At 40.0% G+C, this 27,362-nt stretch overlaps 1 long non-coding RNA gene and 1 pseudogene across 1 annotated transcript; one reads left to right on the top strand and one right to left on the bottom strand.

The window, feature by feature from the left end:
* Positions 1-719: 719 nt before the first annotated feature.
* Positions 720-27,362, bottom strand: LOC113929886. Its single transcript, XR_003522355.2, has 3 exons — positions 26,923-27,362; positions 1,288-1,365; positions 720-1,175 (listed from the first exon to the last, which is right to left on the bottom strand). It is a non-coding gene; the product is annotated as an uncharacterized LOC113929886 (long non-coding RNA).
* Positions 13,650-14,444, top strand: LOC113929885 (annotated as a pseudogene).

The raw sequence follows: 27,362 nt of genomic DNA, 5'->3' as shown, positions 1-27,362 counted from the left end.
GGTAAGGGTTATATTTTCAGTTCTGAATTAAGGAAAAGAGCTTGTTTGTTAAAGACAAAAAGCATATACAGTCATTGAAATGGAGAAATAAAGAGCCAAGGAGGGGAAACTCAGTTTTGGAGGAAACTGCTACTTAAAGTACATGTCTAGAAATGGGAAGAGACACAGGAAATCCATGAAGCTACGGAGAGCGATGTGTTTAGTAAAAAGGTAAAAACATACCTAAGAGAAAAGAGTGCACACTATAGATCCAGGAGGAAATACTTTAGGAGGGGTTTTAGAGACAAAGGCCAAGGTCAAGGAGATTTATATGACTTCATCTTTACAGATTATGTGAGAGGACAATATAGTCATAACAATAAAACCTCCTTTCCTCTGCCTCCCCACCCTATAACCACATCCGTCAGCTGAGCCTGTCAGCCCCTCCTTTGATCCCAGAGCGCCCAGGGCAGATACCTTTACTATAACCCTTATACATCATCTTGTGCTGCTTTTCCAAGTGTGGTTCTCACACCATCTGCATCAGACTCACCTCCACCATTGCCCAGCCCACCCACCCCTACATGCTTATTAAAAATACAAATTCTTTGGAAGCTCTATAGAATACATCTAAGGATGTGCTCAGCAATCTGCATTTTTTTCTTGCCTTCCAGTTGATTATTCTGTACCCTATCTTCTAAGAAAGCACTGCTATCTTTTAACTGTTAGCTTGTCTCTCACCAAACCATAAGCACCTTGGATGACTGGTACTGTGATTTATCTGTCTCTTTATTGCCTTGCCATGTTGCCTGAGACCCTGAGGAGCACCTTTTAGTAAGCAGAAGGTAGGGAAATGGAACTCACCAAATGGCTGACTAAATCTAAAGAATGGGATTAAATCTTCAAAACGGAAATGAAATAAGCAAGAAATTATGTTGAGTTCCGCAGAATTAACTCAATTCTTCACTACTGTTCCTGAAACATTTACTAATCTTGCTTCATGGGAAACCAAGCGACGGTTAGTTCATACTCAAACAAGTTTTGTCTCCTGAGTGTGGTGACTCAGGAAAGACTCAGTGGTGGTCTTTTCTAGATGCCAGTGAGGAGTAGTTGGGGTGATGATCAGTTGGGGTGATGGTCAGAAACTGAGAGGCTCCTCACTTCGAGGAAGTTCAGAGAAGGACTTGCAGCTGAAGCTGAGGTTGAGAATAAAACCACATGAGAAGCAAGGTATCAAAATGAAGCATCTAGGACTCACACAGGAAGCCACACACCAGAGGTTGACCCTGCCTTTGAGTTGATTCCTACCTTGCAACCGTATCTCAGAAAGTAGAGATGAGGACTGGAGGTGACTTGTCCCAAAAGAACACTGGGATGACAGGTGGTCTGTAGCAAAATAAAAGGTGAATAATAAGATCTTGATTTAAAGCTGTGAAATACTGACTCCCACCCGAATATGTAGGAGCTGGGGAGGAGGGTTGGACCGGGCAACTTGTCTCCCCGTAAAAGAACATTCAGGCTTGTAGAACCAGAATATGCTCTCTGCCAAGGAGACAAGCAGTAAAATATAACAGAGACACTAGATCATGTCCAGCTTAAGTGGTCAGGTCTGTCTGTGGGCCAATCTAATTACGGTACCAACATCAAAAAGGAGTATATTTCAAATGAGATTTCAGGGGAAACATCTTTAAACTCATTTTCTCATTGTTGTGAGTTGTACAAGTAGAAAATATTTAGCCCTTTACACAAGGAAAAGTGTCAGCCTCTGGTACATTCTGTATATAATGAGGCTTAAACCCAAAGCAAAAGGCAGCTGAGAGCTGATGAGCAGTTAGAGTGGAACTGGCTAGAGAGAGGTCTCTTACATCTAAGTAGCAGAGAGCTCCTAGAGAAAACTACCCAACCTTGCCTTCTGATGAACTGGCATTCCTTTCCATGACTCTATTCTGATCCTGCTCACAATTCCATGATAGATACCTTCAAATCAGCTGTATAAGCCCTGACCCCAACCGCTCCCCCTATCACTTGAATCTGGTCACCTCATATGGTACTTCACAGAAAAAATAAGATGCCAGTAATTAGAGCTTCTTCACCTTCCTGTTTGCCTTCTTCACGACCCAGGAAAGGAAATTATCCATATGCAACCTCACCTCCTCTTCCCCATTTCAGTGGGAGGTCAGGAAGGTGTCCCTAGCCCCATCCAGGCCTGTATTCTTCACCTGGCTTCTCAGTTCCTTACCCTCACAGCCATACAGGCACTTGGCCTCAATTATTACCAACTTCTCTTCTGTTTATCTGTTTCCAAGGATATTCCCCCTGATATACTTGAGTTCTGATCTTATTAAAAAAAAAAATTGTTTACTTCAATCCATCATAGTCAGACTTTTTTTTTTAAGATCTTTATTTATTTAATTGACAGAGAGAGAGAGAGAGAGAGAGAGAGAGAGGGAGGGAACACAAGCAGGGGGAGCGGGCGAGGGAGAAGCAGGCTTCCCGCCGAGCAGGGAGCCTGATGCAGGGCTGGATCCCAGGACCCTGGGATCATGACCTGAGCCGAAGGCAGTCACTTAACCAACTGAGCCACCCAGGCGCCCAGTCAGACTTTTTTTTTAGTATTCCTTTTTTTTAATTTAATTTTGTTATGTTATGTTAGTCACCATACAGACTTCTTTAAAGAATAATCTACACTTGCTGTATCCAAGTTCTAACCTGTCTGCTCCTCAACTCCTTATTGCACTATATCCCGCCCTCTGAATCCACCTTTTCACTGGAATTGCTCTTACCAAGGCGTCTGATCACTCAGAACCACCAAACCCAGGACTTACTCCTTAGCCTTGACGTCAGGGGAGCACTCAGCACTGCTAGCCACTCCTTCCTTCCTTCTGACTTACTACTCCCTCATGTCTGTGCTATCTCTCTCTGTCTCTTCCTCCTGTGCATGCATTCTCCTCCTGCCTATCTGAATGAGCCCTCCCAGTTCCCTTAGAAGGCTTGGCTTCTGTATCTCTACGGACTTTTCCCCAGAGCCCTAATCTTGGTCATCTTTTCTTACATTCTACCTCCCTCCTGGGGTCTCATCCATGTGACCATCTGGCTATATTCCAAGGACTCCCCACCTCCATCAAGAACCTTCCTCTGAGTTCCAAAACCATATACCTATGACACCTCAGATTCAGTATGTCCAAGCCTAAAATAACCCTCTCTGCCTATGCCCCTTTACCCCACATCTATTCTGTTGTCCAGATTCCCTACCTTGCTTAAGTGCACAATCATTGTCCTTGTCATATAACAAATCGGGAAACTGTTTTTCAAAAACATTTAAAATTGCCATCTCATACATCGTACCCAAAGTCAATTATACTGGTTTCTAAATGGAGTAACATATTCTGTAGTAAGCAATATTTTATATGTTACCTATTGGTATCCAGAGCAACAGCATGTTTTTGTTTTTTGTTTTTGTTTTTGTTTTTTTCCGGTCATTTGCCTACTAGCTATTTGGGGGAAAATATGCATGGCTCAAAAGAGCAAACAGATTAAAGTAAAATATCCATTAGTTTATCAATACAGTCACAGTGTAGAAATGCTATATTTTATGAGAGCAGTACACGTGATGGGGTTTTCAAGTTATTGGGTATGGTCTTGGTAACTTGAATTATTTTGTAATTGTTTTACATAATAAACTGTATTATAACTTCACACTGCATAAATTAATTTAGGATCAACATTTCCCCCCAGTATTTTCTTTTGAACATTATCCATCTTATAGAAAAATTGAAATAATTGAATTGTGAATACCTTTATACCTAGATTCTACTCTATCTGTGCTATATTTGCTTTATCACCTATCAATCCGTCTAGTCTTCTATCTTATTTCAAAGTAGGCTGTAGACATCTGTACACTTCAGCCCTAAATACTTGAGCATGACTATTAGTCACTACAGTTATTTTGAGGAAGGGGATTTCCATATATTGCATGCACAAATCTTCAGTGGTACTCAAAGAACTACTCATCTTTGACTCCTCCTTCTTCCTCTTCACTCCTCTCCTATCCAGTCACCCTCCACATTTCTCAACTCCCTTCCCTCTCCCCCAGGCCCACCGTTTTAGTTCATATCTTTGTCATTTCTCATCTGGATTACTGGAAAGTCATCCAGTATCTTTCATTTTTAATTCATTCCTGTAGCACTGTCAAGGTGATTTTTTCAAATCAAAAATCTGATGTCCTTTTCTGTTTAAATTCCATCAATGATTCTACCCCCAAATATTTAGGGGAAACTTTAGGATAAAATCTAATCTCCTGAGCACAGTATACCAGGGTCTGACCTTGTCTATTTCTCCGGCCTCATTTTTTGCCACTTCCCCACCTTCCCTAACCTGTTCCCAGCTCCTTCTCACATAAATACTAGTCACCAAAGATATGAAATTCTTTGTAGTGTTTCATGCACCCTCATGCTTTGTACCTTCTTCCACGGTTTTCTTTCTGTCTGCAAAGCCGTGCTTTCCTTTCTTCATTCAGCTACTCCCTATTCACTCTTCCCAACTCGGTCCGGGCATCACTTCCTCCACCAAGCCCTGCATGTCCACCCTCTACCCCCACCACAGACTTGGCTGATGCCCCTCTCAGGTTTTCCGAAACATCATGTAGACGTACATATTTGGCTTAGAACTGTTTCCCTACTGTCTGCTTGTCAGTCATCCCAACCAGCCTGTGGCTTCGTAAGGGCAGGGAGCACATCCTGCTTCTGGAATCCTTTGGCTCCAGAAATAAATGCTCAATGAATGTTGATGGAAGCAAAGCCGACAGGAGAAAGGCTGGGTATTTATGAGATGTTTCAGAATATTTAGCATTCAAGGTGAATGGAGGGATAGTGCTAATTCAAGAAAACATTTAATATAAATTTAAAACCAAAGGGCCCATTTTAGCCTACATCAGCACTTGCCTGCCTGTGACCTCAGGCAACATATAGGTAAGAATAAGACCATGAGCCAGTTATCTTTTTAAAATTTTTCATTGTAGTAAAATACATAAAACATTAAATTTATCCTCTCAATCACTTTTCAGTGTGCAGTTCAGTAGTGTTAAGTGCGCTTACCTTGTGCACGTGGCACTTTTAATTATATAAATGCAAGATTATATCTTTCTTTGTAAAAAGGACAAATAAAGGCATTAAGAAAGCTCTGACTCAAGGCAGCTAGATTCTTGCCTCAAGTACATGTAGCAGCTACGCAGAAGCTGCCCTAAGGCTGTACCACTAATTACCAGGCAGGAGCTTCTAGAGCTGAAGGCAAAACTATCAAATCACAGTAATTGGAGGGTGTTTTCTTCCAAAGGACAAGTGCATCAGACTCCATTTCTGGTGTTAAGAATCCCATGGGCTTCACAACCTGACAGTGATAGCAGGTCTACTTTAAACCTGACCCTGGTTATCCAACTGTCTATACACTAGGTGATTTTGGAGATGCAGTAGAGAACCAAACCATGCCATTAGTTAAACAGCATATTATCCCACATTTTACCCAAGAAAATGAATCTTCATCTAGCCCTAAATTTCTCTGGACTGGACTATAAAGGTCATCTCCAAGAAAGGAAGAAACTGATTAATTTGGGATGGTTACTCATAATTGGATGATGATGATTTTCACAATTAATCGATTACCTTTCTTGGTCTGGGATATATTTTGATTCTAAGAAACAGGATATTTCAACCACTCTTTAGCAAATAGTGGTACTTACTAAAAAGATACATGGGTATTTCACTGATCCCAAATGGCAGAAAATATCCCTAAGCCACACCAGGCAAGGAAAGAAGCAAGAACATGGTAGTTAGGAACTGTGGTGACAATCACCATGGCCCTAGAAGATAAGAAGCTCCCATCTCCACATCTTTTGCTCTGTCTCCTTTATTCTTCTCCTTCTGTGCAGATAGGGCTTCTCTACCTTGGGATGCACATGGCCCAAATAGGATACACACATCCAAAACCCTGTTTTTCTATCACCTCATCTCCAACAGGGATGAACTAAAGTCTCTGAACCTAATTCCAAATTCTTAAGTAGAGAAACTGATGAGAATACTTTAGGCCAAGTCTCCACTCCCTGATGTTTGTTACCTATGACTTTTTTAGAAGACTCTACTTCCTAGGACTCCAAATGTGATGCCATATCATGATGTCTACCCATAGGGTTGCAAAAACACCTCATCACTTACAAAAGCATTCTGATTCATCCAGTAACCAAGTGAACCAAGTTATAGAAACATGAAGTGAAAATATTTGGTTCCAAATTCCTGAGTTATCAGATCAATAATCCTGGTTTTCATCCCATCCAACAAAAAGCACATGCATTTTTTTTTTAAGTGAAGAGTTCCAAGCACATCCTTAGGATATTTAATTTCTACTATGCTTTCTTTTTTCTTTTTTTCTCCCACAAAAGTTAAACTCATCTTTACTTACTGGAAAAAGTAATCTGTGTAGTTGTTCTCATCTTCCGTGTGGGAGCCTCTATCTGGAAGGCTAAGCATTTATTGACTTCAAAGACAGTGGCAACATGCAGACAGAGCATATACACCACCATTTCTCACCACAGATGCTTTCTGTTAGAGGATAGGAGCTGTGCTTAAAACAAATGCCAGAAGGCACCGAAGTACCAATTACTAACTATTTAAGGACAATGCCATTTCCAGAATGGAATAAGGCTCACAATTATGAAAAAAGTTGATTCTGTTGCAATAGTTAAGTGCTTTCACACTCTCTAGCAAGCCTTTATAATCTGTATTAATCACAAGTTTCTTTGGGGATGCTTGTCTAGGGATAAGCTTAAACCATTAATTAAGTCACTGCATGTGTGATGCTGGAGTTGTTCTCTCCTTGCTTATAATACATACTTGTCTACTGGTCTGAATGAGGAGAATGGGACACAGATGCCCGAGCTGCCTGCCTCTGAAAACCCAGACTGTGGGGTGCTGCCTTGTTAGGGGCTGAATTGTGTCTCCCCAACTCCGACTTCATATCTTCAAGTCCCAACCCCAGGACCTCAGAGTGTGACTATATTTGGAGACAGAGTCCTTAAAGAGGTAATTAAGTTAAAATGGGACTGACAGGGTAGGACCTAATCCAATCTGACTGATGTCTTTATAAGAAGAGGACATTTGGACACACAAAGAAAAGTCTGAGCTCCAGGGATGCCAGAGCATGAAGAGACCAGGTGAGGACACAATGAGGTGGCCATCTACAAGGGACAAAGAAACTAAGCCTGCTGATACCCTGATATTAGAATAACAGCCTCCAAAGCTGTGAGAAAATAAACTTCTACTGGTTAAGCCACCCAGACTGTAGTATTTGTTATGGCAGCCCTAGGAGACGAATATGCTTCTTCCTGAGAGATTTTAGTATCAGAGGATTCTCTTAACCTTTTTCTTCATGATGACCTGTTCACAAATTTAACTGTATGTGACCCCAACTTAGTCTGTTCTTTATACTAGATATGGAGAGAAACCTTAAGAGATGTTCCCACAACACAGGGCTCTCGTTTCCTCAGGGTATCAACTGACTGGGACAAATAGCAGGTGCCTCCTTTATATGAGAGAGACATTTCTCAATTTCACACAGTCCCCCATATTACCTACTGTCATATACCCAAGTGTTGTATGCATTTATAATATCTATCTGACCTCTGTAAGCATCCAAGCCCCTGGGATGGTTTGCTCAGAAACAGGCTGCAGAAGTCACAGTGCTTCTATCAATGTGCAGAGACATTGATTAGGCATCCCAGGGAGACCGGGCTACAACAGGCCTATTAAAAGCATTTCCTCTAAAGCCAGTTGACATTGATTTTTTTGGATACACCTCTGAGGACATAACAGAGTCACGGAAATCAAAAAGCAATATTCTGGCCATTGCTATCACTGAAGGAGAGTTACCTTGTATACATACCAGCTAACAAAAAGTGAGGCTATCCTTCCCTTTTCCACTTGCTTATTTAAAAAATTATCATCTAAGGGGCGCCTGCGTGGCTCAATCAGTAGAGCGTCCGACTCTTGATTTTGGCTTGGGTTGTGATCTTGGGGTAGTGAGATCAGGCCCCAGGTCAGGCTCCGTGCTGAGTGTGGAGCCTGCTTGGGATTCTCTCTCTCTCTCTCCCCCTCTGCCCCTCCCCACACCCTCATTCTCTATCTCTCTCTCTCTCTCAAAAAAATGTATATATATATATATATATGTGTGTGTGTGTGTGTGTGTGTGTGTATACACACACACACACACACACACACACACACACACATATGGCTATTATGTGTCCAAAGGGAGATACTATAGTTTGGTATAAATCAGGGATTTGAGTTGTTGCAGGACTTTTTAGTCAAGAATTGAAAAGATTAATTTTGTTCCAAATAAGTTTGGTCAAAAGGCTGTTCTTCACCAGCTTGTGATGCCATCCAGCAACACTTTAGTTAGTCCTCAGCTCATTTATAGATGGTGGGAATAGTCACTAGTGCCTCCAGAGATACTCTGTGAGCCCCACCTACTCTCATGGTCAAGGAGAATCCCCAGAGAAAGCCCAGATTGTGCTAGGGATGCACAGAACAGTGGCAGGAATCTCTCTGCCTGTCTCTCCCTAGCCCTCTCCTCCCTCACATTCATTCCTTCTCTCCTCCTAAAGCAGATTGAAAAGATATTCGGTGGGAAGGGTTCCCCAGCAACCAGAGTTCAAGGGCAGCTGCTTTGGGAGGAGGCTCAGGACTTCCTCAGAACTTACCATGGAATCACACTGGCACAGGCACTGCTTAGCAATAAAGACTTCAAAGAAAAGAGCCAGCATCTCAGTACTGACCTGTGCTTCCCCATAAACTAAGGATGCCAAAGGTTCATTTGTTCAAATGGCCAAATATTAATCCAGTGGCCTGCCTGGACAGAAGCTAAACCCTACTTCCCACAAACCCACACAACAATAGCCTCTTCCACATATATCCACTCACCACCATTCTCACACACAACCAACCACCCACATACTCACACACAGTCACTACTCACAACACACACACCAACAGATACCACCCACACACAACACTAATCAATACACACACACACACACAAACACATACATCGCAAGAGGCACATTACAAAAACCCATTGCAAAAATACAGCTCTCATAAATGAGTCAAAAGGAATGTGAAAAACAAGAAGCATCAACAAAATCATCTCAATTCTGTTCTTTTTGTTTCAGAATCTCCACCTCCGATTTACGCTAACCCAGACTTTAACATTGACTTCTGAAGGGAAATGTCTAGTACCTTTGATAACCATTTCTTCCATCTTTCCCCTATTTTCTGGCCTGATATTTCCTGAATCTAAGTCCATTTAGGCAGGAGGATCTGTTGTAGTAGTCTTTACTCAGTGTGTCCTCATGAAACAAAGGCAGAGCGTACATTGTCACTAAGTAGCAGACCACATTCTCTCACCATGCCTGCCCTCTTGCCCAAAGCAATGAAAGCTTCTTTACTAATGGAATAATCCAGTGGAAGGTAATCAAGCCACTTTGGAAGGGCCTGTATTATGTGCACTATGGGGTGGGGGTGGGGCTGTTTATCGTGTTTTCAGAAATAAAAATTAGACATATGCCCTCATCTAATTTGTAAAGAGATTATCCAAAAGCAGTCCATTTATGATTATGCTAAGCCTAATGTGCTAGCAGATGACTGTGAGCCCCCTTTTCCACTTCTGCTGCCTACTCGTTCTCTGTTTTACTGCTCATTACCTTTTTCATCAGTGTGTAAGACAGAAAGGTCATGGTGATATGTATGTCAATCCCTTTTGTTTTATCTTTGTAGCTCTGCAAAAAAAATTTGCAAGAGGAATAAGCTGGAACACATATGAGACATCAGGATTGCCTGAGGAGTTTTATTAACCCTGTGCTCTTTGCCCCCCAATTTGTACAGCTAATGTAGTTGGTTGTATAAACCTCTGCATGAGATAAATGTGCCTTATTTTTCCATCCTTGGCTCAGTATAAGAAATGCTCCAACAGCAACTTGGCAAATGAAAGTAATCAATAAAAGCCACTACGAAGGTCCTGTTAACCCAAACTATGATCTGTTCCATAGTCTTCTGTCAAGTTCTAAATCATCCACACCAAAGTTCTCAAAGCACAATGTCTCTGGTAGGATTTGACATAAAAAAGAAGTGCATGGGAGAAAGGGGAACCCTCCTACACTGTTGGGGGGAATGCAAGCTGGTGCAGCCACTCTGGAAAACAGTATGGAAATTCCTCAAAAAGTCAAAAATAGAGTTACCCTACGACCCAGCAACTGCACTACTGGGTATTTACCCTAAAGATACAAATGTAGTGATCTGAAGGGGCATGTGCACCCCAATGTTTATAGCAGCAATGTCCACAATAGCCAAACTATGGAAAGAGTGCAGATGTCCATCAACAGATGAATGGATAAAGAAGATGTGGTGTATATATACAATGGAATATTACGCAGCCATCAAAAATGAAATCTTGCCATTTGCAATGATGTGAATAGAACTAGAGGGTATTATGCTAAGCGAAATAAGTCAATCAGAGAAAAACAAATGTCATATGATCTCACTGATATATGGAATTTGAGAAACAAGGCAGAGGATCTTAGGGGAAGGGAGGGAAAAAAGAAACAAGGTGAAATCAGAGAGGGAGACAAACCATAAGAGACTCAAACTCAGGAAACAAACTGAGGGTTGCTGGAGTTGATGGGGGTGGGAGGGATGGGGTGGCTGGGTGATGGACATTGGGGAGGGTATGTCTATGGTGAGCGCTGTGAACTGTGTAAGACTGATGAATCACAGATCTGTATCCCTGAAACAAATAATACATTATACGTTTAAAAAAAGAGAGAGAAGTGCATGTCTGACTCCATAATGCCATAATTACACGTAAAACTGTTGTCAGTTGTGGACACTGATAAACTCTATCTGACATAAAGAAAGCCACCTGAATTTTATGAATTTCAGTAAATTCAACTACAATGGATTCATTGCCCAACTTCAGGATGGCGTGAATGAGAGTTGTACATATGGGATTTTCAAACTGTTCAAGGAGAATTTTAACATTCCAGTGTTTGAGAGTGATTAATGATCAATTAATGACTAATACAATCAGTATAATTAATGATTCATACAATCAGTACTATATTACACATTGTATAAATAGACAGGCTGAAAGGGTATTAATGTTAATTGAGGATACTTTGCACTTACATACATAGACATTTCATTGTTAGGTGCGTAATCAATTGGACTATATTTTACAGAATGTATTAATTGCCAATTATTGTCAATGATATTTATTCCATTGTTCAAATATAAAGCATTCAAACTAATCCCTGCAGAATTTCCCAAGGCTCTGTTCTTTGTTTCAATAAACATTTGCCTTCTCTATAGTGTAATACTTTGGAAATTATCTCAAGCTTGATCAAGAATACTGACTCTAATTCACCTACAACCTAAAAAAAACCAAAATGTTAGTATTTCCTTAATTTTGTGAGGCCACTATATTATCACTCATTTATGAGTAATTGTTGTTGCTTGTGGTATAATGACTTCACTCTAAATGGCATGGGAAAAACAGCTAATTTTTTTTCTGTCTTCAGAGATCACCAGAAGTCAAAATATACAATAGTTGGGGAGTTCAGGGTTTAGGAATATGTGGAAGGGAGCTTGCTATCCCAGGCTTTTTCTAAGAATGTATTCTGATTCTGATGATTCTAGCTAAACTTGGGTAAGGAAAGTTAGAAAACACTAATGATAGATTTACTTCATGCACTAGGTCAATGTCTGAAATTAGGTTTTCATCCACTCAAACTAACGATTTAATGTGTATTAATAGCCACTGGTTAGATTTACCAAGAATTGATGCTAATGAACCAGCAAGCAGTTTTATACAAACAAAAAAGCCAGCCCTCATATCTTGCAGTATAAAATCCCCCTGGTAATAATTTATTAATGAGAAAAATAATAAAAACAACTAACATTAGTTCAACTCTTTCTAAGTCCCAGACACTATTCTAAGTGGATTATCTCATTGAATCCTCAAAAACAACTCCATGTTGTAAAATTGAGACATATAAGGGGTTCAGTATCATGTTCAAGGTCACAGTTGTTAAGGGGCCTGAGCTAAAATATTCTCACTCCAGATCCCCTATTTTAAACTAGCATATTATATAGCCTGTAAACTGAATTATAAATCACATCTCTACATAGCTATGCCTGAAACTGTTTTATATCAGCTCCATAAGGACAAATTCTCATGCTGCTGTTAGTTTTCTTTCCTTCCGCTCTTCAACATTCACAGAGCATGGATGATATGCAATCACCTTCTGACTTTCCTAACTCTTTTCACACCTGGAGCACAATTCTTTATTTTACAATGTGAATTAGAAAACAGCAACATATACAAGGCTGCATAGGATCAGGGTACAAAACAAAGTATCACCTCACAGAAGCCACATCAACGTGGGAATTAAGGTTAACTAATTCTGACTGGGTCAGAAAAATAAAAAGGAAAATGGAGTCAGGATGTTTATAGTCTTAATTTCTTCCCCTTGGATAACTCATGTCACCTCAACCTTACCTCAGATATAACCTATGCATACCCCAGTCTATTCATCATCCTGTGCCCACCACTAAACCTTTTTCAATGAAAGGACCTATAACACACTTCTCCCTCAAAACCACCAAACCATTCTTTGCCATCAATTTCAAATCTCTCAAAGTGTCATTCTCCCCATAAATCCATTCAAAATCGATCACTGAAAAGCGTTAGCCCAGCTATTCCTCATCCTGGATGTTGAAGTTCAATGGCTACTTGTCCCAAATTCTAACCAATTTGGTTAGAATTTTAAAATTATTATATCCACCTACATAGATACCCCTCAAATGCACATATCCTCAGATTTATGTTTGTTACAAATACTGTGTTTATTAGATTTACATATGGTCCAATATCTTTCAAAAGTATCTTCTCATTCAATACCTACAAAACCATATTACTACAATATGAGGGTGGGAATCTTCAAAATTTGTTAGTATAAAGAAATCCTCATAATAAAAATATTTGACACCTTTGATTGAGAAGCACATAGACTAACTTATGAGTTAAATTTGTTGATTATTTTAAAATATGGTAGTCCCCAAACCCCTTAACCATGAGGGATACATTTCAAAATACCCAGTAGTGTTGAAAATAGTGTTGAAATGAAGATAGGGGTGCCTACGTGGCTCAGTCGGTTAAGCGGCTGCCTTCAGCTCAGGTCATAATCCCAGGGTCCTGGGATCGAGCCCCGCATCGGGGTCCCTGCTCGGCGGGGAGCCTGCTTCTCCCTCTCCCTCTGCCTGCCTCTCTGCCTACTTGTTCTCTCTCTGTATCTCTCTGCCAAATAAATAAATAAAATCTTTAAAAAAATTATTTCCAAGAAATGAAGATAATACCTTACCCTATATATACTACCTTTTTTCTTGTACATACATGATAAAGTTTAATTTATAAATTAGGCATAGTAAGAGATTAATAATAAAATAGAACAATTACAACAATATACTGTAATAAAATTACATGAATGTGGTCTCTCTCTCTCCCTGTAAAAATAACTTATGGTTGCCTTATAAATACACAGAACACCTTTTGGCTCCCTGAGCAGTGCCATGGCGGTTGGCAAGAACAAGCGCCTTACCAAAGGCGGCAAAAAGGGAGCCAAGAAGAAAGTGGTTGATCCATTTTCTAAGAAAGATTGATATGATGTGAAAGCACCAGCTATGTTCAATATAAGAAATATTGGAAAAACATTAGTCACAAGAACTCAAGGAAACAAAATCGCATCTGATGGCCTCAAGGGTCGTGTTTTTGAAGTGAGCCTTGCTGATCTGCAGAATGATGAAGCTGCATTTAGAAAATTCAAGCTAATTACTGAGGATGTTCAGGGCAAAAACGGCCTGAGTAATTTCCATGGCACGGATCTTACCCGTGACAAAATGTGCTCCATGGTCAAAAAATGGCAGACCATGATTGAAGCTCATGTTGATGTCAAGACTACCGATGGTTATTTGTTTCATCTGTTTTGTGGTGGTTTTACTAAAAAATGCAATAATTAGATTTGGAAGACCTCTTATGCTCAGCACCAACAGGTCCATCAAATTCAGAAAAAGATGATGGAAATCATGACCCGAGAGGAGCAAACAAATGACTTGAAAGAAGTGGTCAATAAATTGATTCCAGACAGCATCAGAAAAGATATAGAAAAGGCTTGTCAGTCTATTTATGCACTCCATGATGTCTTCGTTAGAAAAGTAAAAATGCTGAAGAAGCCCAACTTTGAATTGGGAAAGCTCATGGAGCTTCATGGTGAAGGTAGTAGTTCTGGAAAAGCTACTGGGGATGAGACCAGTGCTAACGTTGAACGAACTGATGGATATGAGCCATCAGTCCAAGAATCTGTTTAAAATTCAGACATTTAATGGTCACAAATAAAAAATCTTATTTGTGATGTTTAAAATAAATACATACATACATACATACATACATACATACATACATACATACATACATACACAGAACAAACTGATGGTTGCCAGAGGGAAGGCAGGGGAGTTGGAGAATGGACAAAATGGGTAAAGGGCAGTGAAAGGTACAGGCTTCCAGTGGTAGAATGAACAAGTCATGGGAATAAAAGGCACAGCATAGGGAATATGGTCAATAATACCATAATAGTGTTGTATGGTGACAAATGGTAGCTCCACTTGTGAGCACAGCATAAGGTATGGAGAAGTTGAATCACTATGTTGTACACCTGAAATTAATGTTATATTGTGTATCAGCTATACTCAAAAATTTTCTTAAATATTTTATTATCCTGTGTTCATCCTTCTTCTCGTGATGATGTGAGATGATAAAATGTCTATGTGATGAAATGAAGGTGAATGACATGGGCTTGCGATGTCTCCTTAGGCTACTATTTACCAGACAATTCATCAGAAAAAGAATCATCTGCTTCCTGATTGCAGATGCTGAAGGTAACCTGAAACTGCAGAAAGGGAAGCCACAGATGAAGTTGGCAGGAAGAGGGGGGGTTGTCTATAGTATTTCACATATGTAATGTTACTTATTCAAAAATTCCATTCTTTGACAAAAATTACATTTCAAGCTTGCTTATTTATGATAGATGTCCAACCTCTTTGGAAACATGAGTCCACTCCTTCTAGAGTCCATCCATCAGCAGCACATTAGGATCCCTCCCTTTCCTTCACATATCCAGCTTAGGTTTCAGGGTCCCTTGTTACAGAAAAATCCCTGTTGACATTTTGAACTCTTTTGCTCTGCTGTCTTTATATGTCACTGGTGTGGCAACATCCCACCTCCAGATGAACCCAACTATTTTCTTTCTCCGTTCCTGCCATGAGTGGCTGAGCACTGCTAGAGGAAGTCCACCACCAGGGCAGACTAACATCACTATGAACTAATAGGACCAACCTCAGAAAGGTGGTCACCTCTATCTGACCTCCCTAATGATGTTTCTCAAACCACCTCATTCGAAATCTCTAAAATGACTACTTACAGGCTCCTGGCTGGCTCCGCTGGTAGAGCATGTGACTCTTGGTCTCAGGGTTATAATTTCAAGCCCCACATTGGTTAAAGAAATTACTTAAAAATAAAATCTTTTTTAAAAAATAAAAAATAAATAAAATAAAATGACTAAAGTACCCTCATTTTTCCTCAAACCTCCAACTTTCCCATTCTCAATTTTCCTCCCTCTTTCCTCCAAGAAATGATGTGTCCTCTTACTTCACAGAAGAAATGGAGACTGTCTTGCTCAACATGTCAACTTACTTCGGCACCCTTCCCATTCACCTTGTAGCAAAGAGAAACTACCCCTCTCCTCTTTGAGAACCAACTCTCTTGCTCGGATTTTATTTATTATCCTAAAAAGATGTTCCTTCAGGACTATGATAGCATTGAATTTCATCTCCTCTGGAGATGAAATTTATATAATTGACTTCACAGGAAATTTATATAACTGACTCTTTCTTATCCTTCTTGTATTTTCAAATCTTATACACACACACACACAATCTGAATCCATCTTTCCCCATGGACTTTAACCAGAGTCAAATCCCTGGCAATCAATTAATCGATCAATAGCCTCCACTGACCCTTCCATCACAGTTTAGATACCATTTCTTTTTTTTTTAAAGATTTTATTTATTTATTGGAGAGATAGAGGAAGAGAGAGCAAGCAGGGGAAGGAGCAGAGGGAGAGGGACAAGCAGACTCCATGCTGATTGCCCAGCCTGATGGGGGCTCCATGAGGGGCTCCATCTCAGGACCCTGAGATCATGACTTGAGCTGAGACCAAGAGTTAAACACTAACCAACTGAGCCACCCAGGTGCCCTGATACTGTTTGTATCCCCTTCTCCCCTTACATCCCACTCACTTTTTATCTAAATAACTCTTGCTAAGTTCACTAATGGCTTTTAATATCTAAACCCAAAGGATGTTCATTCTGGATCCTCATCATCTACAATTTATCAGTAGTTTTGAGAAGGTTGACCTCTCCCTCATGGTTTTCAAGACAGAATCACATCTAGTTTTCTTGCAACCTCTCTACTTCTCTGTGTTCTTTCTCCTTCTTCAAAGTCATTAAATGGAATTTTTTTATGTCTTCTTTTCTTCTCAGTCTGTGTTCTGAGGAATTTTATCCAATAGAAATTTAGTTATCAGCCATAAGCTAGGGCCTCCCAAATTTACTTCTCCAGTCCATTCATTTATTCATTTATTGTATAAGAATTTATTAAATGCCTACAATATGCCAGTCACTTGGGATAAAAGGGTGAATGAACTCAGACTTTTCTGAGTTTAAGACCCATTTATCAAAAAAAAAAAAGACCCATATATTCAACTGCCTACTATTATCTCCACTTGAATGCCTCAAAGGCATCTCAAATTAACACGTGTTAAACCAAACACATTATCTCCTCAAGTCTAATCCTCTTCCCAAGTACTTATTGGCACCACCTGCCAACCAGTTGCTCAAGCTAGAAACCTAGGAGTCTTCTTCGGTATTCCCTGATCCTTCACCCCATTCAGGCCCATTTCATTGTTACCTCCTAAATACATCTTGATTCCATCCACTTGACTCTCAATCTCTACCCTCAACTCCTAATCCCACGTACCATTATCACTTAACTATACCAACTCCTATAAACCCCCAGCTGGGTTCCCTGGTTCTGCTTCTCCTCCTTCCAATTTTAAAAACACAGCTTGATATTATGATCCATAACCTCTCTCCCCACACCACCACATTCGGCCCTCTTTCACTTCTTTAAACACACCATGCTCCATCCTACTACAGGGACTTTGCAATGCTGTTCCTTTGCAAAGGAATGTTCCCCCAATCCTCCTCCCCTATGTACCTGCTTAAATCTACCCACACATCAAATTTTAGTATGCTTGTCAGTTCTTCTGTGAACTAAACCCCACGTTATGCTAGGTTCCCTACTGTATACTCTCGTGATGGCCTCCCTTCTTAGCACTTATCACAGTTGCAATTTTACATTTACTTGCATGTGATTTTTGAAATTAATATAGGTCTTCTCCAATAGATTGGAAGCATAATGATGACAGAAGTTATTTAATTTTTGCTCTTCATTGATTGTTCAGCTCTCATATAATACCTATCCCATGTTAGGTTTCAATAAAGACTTGTTACATGAATGAATGAATGAATGAATGAATAAAAAAATCATTCAAAATCCCATTACCCCAAAACAGGCAGTTATATTTTCGTGTATTCTTTTCCAATAATTTTTATGTAATTATATTTTGAGATTTTTATAGTTTGGATAGAAGCTGTATCTACAATTTTAATTTTAATACTTATATCAAACCCCAAAAGTTTTCTGAAATTATAAGCTATTCTTCAAAAACCATTTTGGGGGCTCCTGGGTGGCTTAGTTGGTTAAGCATCTGCCTTCAGCTCAGGTCATGATCCCAGGGTCCTGGGATCGAGCCCCATGCCGGGCTCCCTGCTCAGCGGGAAGCCAGTTTCTCCTTCTCCCTCTCCCTGCTGCTCCTCCTGTTTGTGCTCTCTCTCAAATAATAAAATCTTTAAAAAAAATTAAAAACCTCCACTTTTAATGGCTCCATAATATTCCAACTTGTGCGTCTAGTTTAATGTATTTAAATACTCTCCTATTATTAGATACTTGGGATCTTTCCAATATTTTTGCTGTTATAAATAAAGCAACAGTGATCATTTTTGTACATTTTATGCATCTAAATTTATGGCTACTTATATGGGATAAATCCCTAAAATGGGATAAATTCCAAGGTTAAGATGTATAAATTTTTTTAACACTTGGGGATACCTGGGGCACCAAAGTGGCTCAGTGGATTAAGCATCCAACTTCTTTTTTTTAAGATTTTATGTACTTATTTTTCTTTTGAGAGAAAGGACAAGCAGGGGGAGGGGCAGAGGGGGTAGGAGAAGCAGACTCCCTGCTGAGCAAGGAGCCCAACATGGGGCTCCATCCCAGGATCCTGGGATCATGACCCCCAAGCAGAAGGCAGCCAATAAACTGACTGAGCCACTTGGGCACCCCAAGCAACCAACTCTTGATTTTGGCTAGGTCATGATTTCAGGGTCATGAAATCAAGTCCCACTTCGGGCTCCAAGCTCAGCACTGAGTCTGCTTGTCCCTCTCCCTCTGCTCCTCCCCCTACTCCCTCTCTCACTCTCTCTCAATAAATAAAATCTTAAAAAAACAAACAAACAAAGACTTGGGGATATCTGAATACTAAGAATATAAAAGCAGTAAATGATATTGTAGCATTTATATGTACCTCTGTTGAAATAAATTACTCAGATTTAGACTGCAAGTCAGGGTGGAACTAATCAGTTTACTAAAAGCATTCATTCAACTTTTAAAACTATACTTTGTGAATAGGTTACTCCAGAGCAAGAATGATGAAATATTTTTCAGGATGGACTTATTTTTCAGCATTTTGCCCTAGTGTCTTGAAGAGAACTCTTTCGAGAATATGCTTTCCCAGTTTGGGGTTTGGGGGTTGTTTTTTGTGTTTTGTCTTTGTTTCTGATTTACAAATCTGGTAACACTATTGCTATAGTTCAATAGGATTCTTCGCAATATTTGATGCTTTACAAAATGAACATAAACACATCCTCAAGACTCTACTAATTGGATATGCTTAAAAGTTGTTCCAAATATTTCTTTGGATAAGTTAATGGAGGTCCAGTGCCCTGGGATAGGGTAAGTGATCAAGTAAAGCATCAGGGGCTAGGGTTTGAGGAAAGTGAAATTATCTGGCATGCTGGACATTCCCTCCCTGCTTTCAGCAATTACAGGATTTCCCTCTGGGAGGTTTCCACACAAGAGTCTCAATTAGAAGAGTCTATTAACAAAAACAAAGCCTTCTAGACAAGTGTTTTTTGCAAGAATATTCCATTCAAAACAACCACAGCAATATTTTCAATAAATATGTTTATAATATTTCTGATGCTTGATATAAACATCAGAATCATCCATTTTTCATTCTGAGAAGATTGAATTCTCAATCTACTACGTTAGCACACATCAAGCTAGTAAAAGAAATCTATGCACAGCATGACCTACTTTTGATGTACTGATTTTTTTTTCTCAAAAAGAATTAAAAACTGTCATTAAAAATTCAGATAGAACTGCATTAACACAATGGATGTAAAAGCCTATTTCAACACAGTAGAATGCATTGTATTTTTCATGAGATTCTACAACCAATAATTTTTAGGTATATTTTGCTGTTAGATACATTAATATAAATCCTCTCAGTTCTTAGAATATAGTTTAATTCAGAGTCATATCCTCAGTTGCCTGTTCTGGTACCTAATTCATTTTGTAAAGGGAAGAACCACCTTTATTAAGGTGGATTAATTTTGATATTATGAATATTCATATTTTTATCATACTATTCTCATGTTTTTCATTAGACATGCTCAGAGATACTCTTGCCTCTATAGCAGAATTTTATTTTTATTACCTAATTCTTCTGCTTCAGTTATTATAAAATGCATTTTAAGTTTTTAAAACTTTTTTCTACATTCACAACTCTATGACATATGCATATATGTTCATTTTACAGATGAGGATACTAAGGCTCATAAATTTAATCTAATTCAAAGCCTAGAAAAGGGTAAAGTCAACATTCTAAGCAAGTTCTCTCTGTCTCTACACCTCTGTTCTTCCCACCACATCAGGTAATGAATCATATATAACTGTACTACAACTAGCTGTGAGCATAGAGATGATGTAATTTTTGACCTGTTTTGCATGCTCAGTGACACCTAATTATCATCAACATCATGCTTCTAGTGTCATCTAGCTATCAGCATTCCTTTGTCATTCCTTGCCTATTAAGTCTTTTTCAATCAAAGCATATTCTTTTCCTTGCATATGCCTCTTCTTTCTTAAGCTACACAATCTATTGAATGAATGAAATATCATCCCTCATTTTCTCCTCCATATACACAAGTTGAGGGCATTGGTCACATAATAGAAAGAACACAGGCTTTTGACAGGTAGATCTGCATTTGACTCCCAACACCACCACTTAAAAGCTCCATAACTGTGAGCAAGTTATTCCTCAGAGATCATCATCTGTAAAGGGCATAATGATGCTTATCTTATAGGGTTTATAGATTAAAAACAATGCATGCACGTAGTAGGTACTCAGTAAATAATTTCTCTCATTACTATTTTCATCATTATACCATATGCTTCAGTTAAATCAGACCACATATCCACCCCACCCCCAGTATTGTCTATGCTTTGCCACCATTTGTCTGTAATTCTCATCCACCCCATTGTCATCCAATTTATTCTTCAACCTTAGTTCAAAAGTCACTTCCATCAAGCTTTCCCAGCTCCTACTAACCAGGAGAGATGTCTCCTTTATCTGAGCTGCTATAGCACTTGGAACTTGCTTACTAGATCCACTTTATCTTGTATCACAATATGTTTATTTTTGTCTACTGTGTCATTAAACTGTAAGAACCTTATTTACATGGTCAACATCATAATCTCTGTTTTCTCCACAGCATCTAGCTCAGGACCTGGCACTCAGTATATGGATGAATAAATCAAGTATATAAAGTTTTTATGAAATCTGTATTCCTTCTTTAATAGCCTCAAAATCTCTTAATTTAAAATGTGCGGGAACTCTTAAGCTAACACTTTTAGAGATATGACTCATTTCTACAGCGACCAAATAAAAACTTCAACTCCTTGACCCTTCCCCAGAACATCCCTACCAAGATGGAGATGAATAAACTGGAATACCCAGAGGAGACGTAGGAGTTCTGAGATATATTGTAAAAAAAAAAAAAAGTAGTCTGAAACAAAAAGAATAGGAAGATGGGCAGTACTGTGATATGAAGGGAGAAGTAATGTGTAAAATCAGATAGAAAAATAAACTGCTTCTAATGGAGAGTGAACATCCCTTGGTCCATAAAAGGAAATTCTGTGATGCATTTGTGAAAAATCAAACAATTTTATACCATTATTGATTCTTATATTAAGGTTCTCTAGAGAAACAGAGATGATATAGTTATATATAGCTATATATATATATAACTTATATATATATATATATATATATATATATACATAAGAGATTTATTATAAGGAAAGGACTCACAAGATTATGGAGGCTGAGGAGTCCCACAATCTGCCATCTGTAAACTGGAGTCACGAGAGCTCTGGTAGATTTCCAGTCCAAAGTCGGAAGGCCTGAGAACCAGGAGTACCAATGGCGTACATCCCAGTATGAGAGCAGAAGACCAACTTCCCAGCCCAATTAGCCAGGCATTAGTCTCCCTTCCTCCATTTTTTATTCTAATCAGGCCCTGAAGGCATTAGAGGATGCCCACCCACATTGGGGAAGACACACTGCTTTACTCAGTGTACTGATTCAAAGGCTAATCTCATCCAGAAACATCCCCACAGACACACCTAGAAATGTTTTACCACCTCTCTGGGCAACCCTCAACCCAGTCAAGTTGACACATAAAACTAACCATCACAACCCTCAAGTTTAAAAGGATGTAATTTTGGCAAAAATAAGGAAATTCAGCGACTCATACCAGGGTAGCTAATAACTCTTAAGCCTGTTGGTGAACACAGCCACAGGTGTGCAGGTGAATCACTGAAGAAAGGCTCTGGGCCAGAGAACAAAGTAGGCGCTGAAACCCAGCAGGTGCTCTGCGCACCCAGCTGCACTGGGTTGGCTTGGAACTGCCTCCACCTGGAGGAATGGTGCCTTCTTACAGTTTGCTGGGTAGCTGTGAACCTGAGGGGTTGTCACAGAAGACCTGTTCCGAATTGTCTCCGATGGTCAACAACAGCCTGTCAATAAGCCCTTTGGGCATTCCAATAAAAGCGTGCCTCTTCTCTTCCCTAGTAGGTATGTAACCCTTCGCACTGCATGCTGTGAACTGGGGCTGTAAATGCCAAAGGTTCAAAAATATTCAGTGCAGCAAGGCCTCACTTGCACTTTCACCACATATAAATTCTTACAGGGCAAGAAAAACACCTTAAAGTATTAAAAATAGATAGTTCTTGGGTGACTCTTTGAAAACAGACATGCTTTCAATCTTTTGTTTTATTTAAGAATAACAGTCTTACGTGGGAATCCCACTATTGAGGCAAACGACATCGGAGAAAGACTTGTCACATGTGCTCCTGGGAGGGAAACTTCCTCTCCCACTACTCCTCCCACTTCTAAAGAGGCACCCTCTCAAGCTTGTTTCTTTCAAAGCTTTAGAAAGCAGGTGGGACAGAAAAGGATGACAATGTCATTCCATGTGACAGCCCCAGCATACAATGAAAACTCCTCTGCCACTCCCCCCAGTGTATTCCCTTCTGCGGAGACAAATTCTGATTCTCTGCGATCGTGACCTCAAACCACTAATAAAACCATCCTAAGTATGGACTTGCATCCTGGCTTGCTGATAGCTGCCCACCCACACGAGCCGTATAAGCAGCAGCTTTAGGAAGTCTGGGGGTGGGATCACTTTGTGTGGGACAGTGGGAGGATGAGGGCACCAGCGCTGAACGTGGCGTCTGTTCCCTGAGGCTTTCTGGAACCCAGGGGAGGTGATGGGAGGGGCCTCCTCTCCCGCAGAAGCTGCAACAATGTGGAGACAATTATACAAGCGGGAACAGTGGACAAAAATAGGCCAGAAGAGGCATCATGCAGTTCCCTCTGCCTGGAGTGTCCTTCCCTGCCCCTCCCGTTATGGGACTTCTATCCACCCCTAATGACCCTTAAATACCTGCTTCTCCAGGAAGCCTTTCCTAATCTTCTTCTTTTGCTCTCCCCTCTTTCTCCCTCTCCTCCACTAGTACATGCTCAGAATTCATCTTCACTTCCTCTATGATGTTAACCTCTATTGCACTTAACTCCTCTTTATTAGTATTTAAGTGTATCTTGTTTATTGTGTTTGAATCTTCTTGGGTTTGTCTCCCATATAAATCACAGACAACTCGAGGGTAGAGACCAAACTTGGTTCATCCCTATATACCACCAACACGAGGCACAGTGCCTTGTTCACGGCAGTAGACAGGGCCTTTGCACATACTGTCTTATTTACCCAGGAAACACTTCTCTTTTCTCCACCCACGCCAGCCCACTTAACCAAGTTTACTACTACTTGTTTGGAAAGGAGCACTATCCTCTCACTCCTCATGCACCCATTCATGAGGAATTCCCACAGTGGCCTTGATGGTCTTTTGTCCGTCCCACTCTGGCTCACTCCATCCTAGGACAAGGAGCTGCATTTGATTGGGATGTTTGCAAGAAGGGACCGAGTAATCCCAATCTAGCTCTTACTCCCTATCCCAGCTTTCCTGATGGTGTATTCTGGTCTGTGATCTTGCTTGCAGCTTTAAAGCATAAATTCAATTCAGAGAACTATTAGCAAGCTTATATGACTATATATGTAAGCTCTATCCTAAAGTCTATCCGTAATACAGTTGATATTTTGATCTCCATCTGTCTGACTCCTTTGTCTTCCTCTCCATTGTTTCCAAACTCAAGCAGGAGAGGAGTGTTATGTACAGTCCTCCTAATGTCTCATTACTAGTCCTATTTCGGATTTTAACAAATACATCACTTCCTTGGAAACTCTTCCCTGACCACTGAAACTTGGTTGGGTTCTCCTGTACATCATATATATGAAATATTATATATGTATAAATATCACTTTGTCATACCTATTTTCCCCTCCGTGCCACTTACCCAACAGCGTATTTTTCTGTGGGACTGCTTTCTTAAACTTTTTATTATAGAACATTTTAAGCATACACAGAAGCAGAGAGAATAGTATATGGATCCGCACACACCCATCAACTAGCTTCATCAATTACTGACCCAATTTTATCTCATCTATACCCCCAACCCCCTCAACAAACCCAGACAACTTTGAAGAAAATATCCCAGACATCGCATCATGATATCTATATTTATAGCACATATTTCTAATACACAAGCACTAAGCATTAATGTTTGATTTTTTACTTCACTTGTTTGTGGGATTATTTATTTTAATGATTACTTGTACTCCTTCCCTCAGATTACAAACTCCATGTGTCAGACTTTGTTTTATCCTGACTATATTCCTAGTACATAGTAGGTGCTCAATAAATTAAATATGAAGGAAACAATTTTAAAAGTGAATGTGCAAAATAAGTCAATCAGAGAAAGACATGTATCATATGATCTCACTGATACGAGGAATACTTAATCTCAGGAAACAAACAGGGTTGCTGGAGTGGTGGGAGGGATGGGGTGGCTGGGTGATAGACACTGGGGAGGGTATGTGCTATGGTGAGTGCTGTGAATTGTGTAAGACTGTTGAATCACAGACCTGTACCTCTGAAACAAATTATACATTATATGTTAAAAAAAAGAGAGAGAGAAGAAGAAGAAGATAGTAGGAAAGGAAAAATGAAGGGGCGGGAATCAGAGGGGGAGATGAACCATGAGAGACTAGGGACTCTGAGAAACAAACTGAGGGTTCTAGAGGGGGGGGAGGGGGATGGGTTAGCCTGGTGATGGGTATTAAAGAGGGCACGTTCTGCATGGAGCACTGGGTGTTATATGCAAACAATGAATCATGGAACACTACATCCAAAACTAATGATGTAATGTATGGTGATTAACATAACATAATAAAGTTAAAAAAAAAAAAGTGAATGCAGAAAACCATTTGCAAGTTGGGGGCCAGACAGCATCCATTCCCCTTCTTTTGTTACTAAAAGAACAGAAGAAGTTCCCTCAACTCTCAGTCCCTGTGATTCAAGAAGTTTGGGCTCTACCCCTGGCTCTAGAGTTATGGCACACGGATCAGGCCTGACAAAGAGTAATGCAACCTCATGGTCAACAATACTGGTTTAGTGATGAGCACAGGACCCAGTCAAAGACAATGGGATGCTGGGAAACTTGGTGCGCAGTCCGCAGAGAGACAAGCACTTTCTCCTACTGGACATGAACCTGGAGAATGCGAGGTTGATATCAGTGCAAGGCCAGAGTGTATTTGAAAATGGCTCTGATACAGAGGATGGAGAACCAAGGGACGAGGAGAGAAATCAGGATCTAGAGAAAGCACTTGAGTCAAACGTCATGGGAATCAAACCTACCTAGGGATTTTTAAAGTTACGTTACTCAGTGAATACCCTGTTGGCTTAGACGAGCTTGGGTTAGAGTTTCCAAGACTTTTCAACTGAAAGTTCCTGTCTGATTATAAGGGAAGAGGGAAAAGAGAAAGGGTAAAGAGAAAACCATTTGCAGGGTAAATAAAATATATTCTTTTCAGTCGAGTCCTTGGCCTAGTAATCACATATCCTGAGATTTTAATGGCAGATCAAGCCTCTAGCCTTCAGAGCCCTCATTTATATGATGAGGGGAACGAAGCGGCCTCTAAATCCCCTTTGAGAAATTGACTGAGTTTTGTGGGGAAAACCCGAGAGAACATACGGAGGGATCTGGACTTTCTTGCTGGGAATAGCATCTGATTACTAGCATATTTCCTTTCTTGGTTTAATTCATTGTAAAGCATTTCATATCTTCTAGGAAAGAAATAATAACTTCCTAAATGAGAAAGACCCCTGCTCAGCATTTCACTTTTGGGCAGGAGATGCTCTGTAGGAAAAATAAGTCTTTCCTCACTCATTGTGACCCGACTGTAATATAATATCAGCATTATGAAAGCACATTCAGATATTAGGCATCATCAACAGGGAGCCAGAGATAAGCTTTTAAAAATTTTCCCCAGCAGAGACTTTGCCTTCTGCAAAGAGTAAGCTCATCTTAGCTGCTACGGAGATCACTTGTTTTCTTTAAACACACGTGTGTCTTTATTTCAAGTTCCTCTTTTTGGAACAGTGTGAAAATGTTCACCTGGTTGAGAGACAAATCTCAGAATAATACTTAAAGGCCACAAAAAAAATTGTCTAATATTTAGAAATCTCTTGGCTTTAAAGTCTCGTATTTTCTCCCAACAGAATTTAAGAACTATATTTATAGAGTTGCAAGTAGGAATCTACTTTTATTGAAGGAGGTCAGAAAAAACTGTGGCGGGAAAAGAAAATGGTCTCGGGAAACATGGAGATAGGGAGAAGTCCTCTGGCTGTAGTCCTCCCACTTGCTACCTACTCTCCCACTAGGTCCGAAGGAAAGAAACTCGGGCAATTAGAGAGCCTACTTCCCCTTTGGATTCTCATCCACCAGAAGATGCAGGAGCAGGAGAGATTGCTCTCTGAAAGACACCTTCTCTGATCTCACTAAAATCTGTATTTTATTCAAATTTCTGATTGTAGAGATTCATAAAATCTTTCTAAGGAGCAGTGTGACAATAGAATTATCAATACCTTAAAAGCAGACATATCCTTTGTGGTATTCAAGATGGCTCCTGGGATTCACTCCTTCCTGGAGCTCCTCCCACAGCGAATCCTGGCTGAGTGACTGCAGTAGCATCCTATCTCAGCTGTAACAAATTGCTACAAATGTGGCTACTTAAAACAACACAGATTTAGTGCCTTCAAGTTCTGGAGGCGAGAAGTTCAAAATGGGTCACAATGGGCTAATATCAAGGTGTCCACAGGGAGTGTTTTCTCTGGAGTCGCTGCGGGAGGATCTGTTTCCTTGCCTTTTCCAGCTTCCTGGGCTCGTGGTCTCCTTGTAGCCAGCAATCACAGCACTCGGACACCTGTGTCTGCAGTCACATCTTCTCTGACTCTTAACACTCCTGCCTCCCTATTTTACTTATAATAACCCTTGTGATTACATTGGATCCACCTGGGTAATCCAG

This window comes from Zalophus californianus, chromosome 5 (genome assembly GCF_009762305.2).
Source record: "Zalophus californianus isolate mZalCal1 chromosome 5, mZalCal1.pri.v2, whole genome shotgun sequence".
Classification (NCBI taxonomy): Eukaryota; Metazoa; Chordata; class Mammalia; order Carnivora; family Otariidae; genus Zalophus; species Zalophus californianus.
This window is presented reverse-complemented; position numbering and strand designations above follow the sequence as displayed.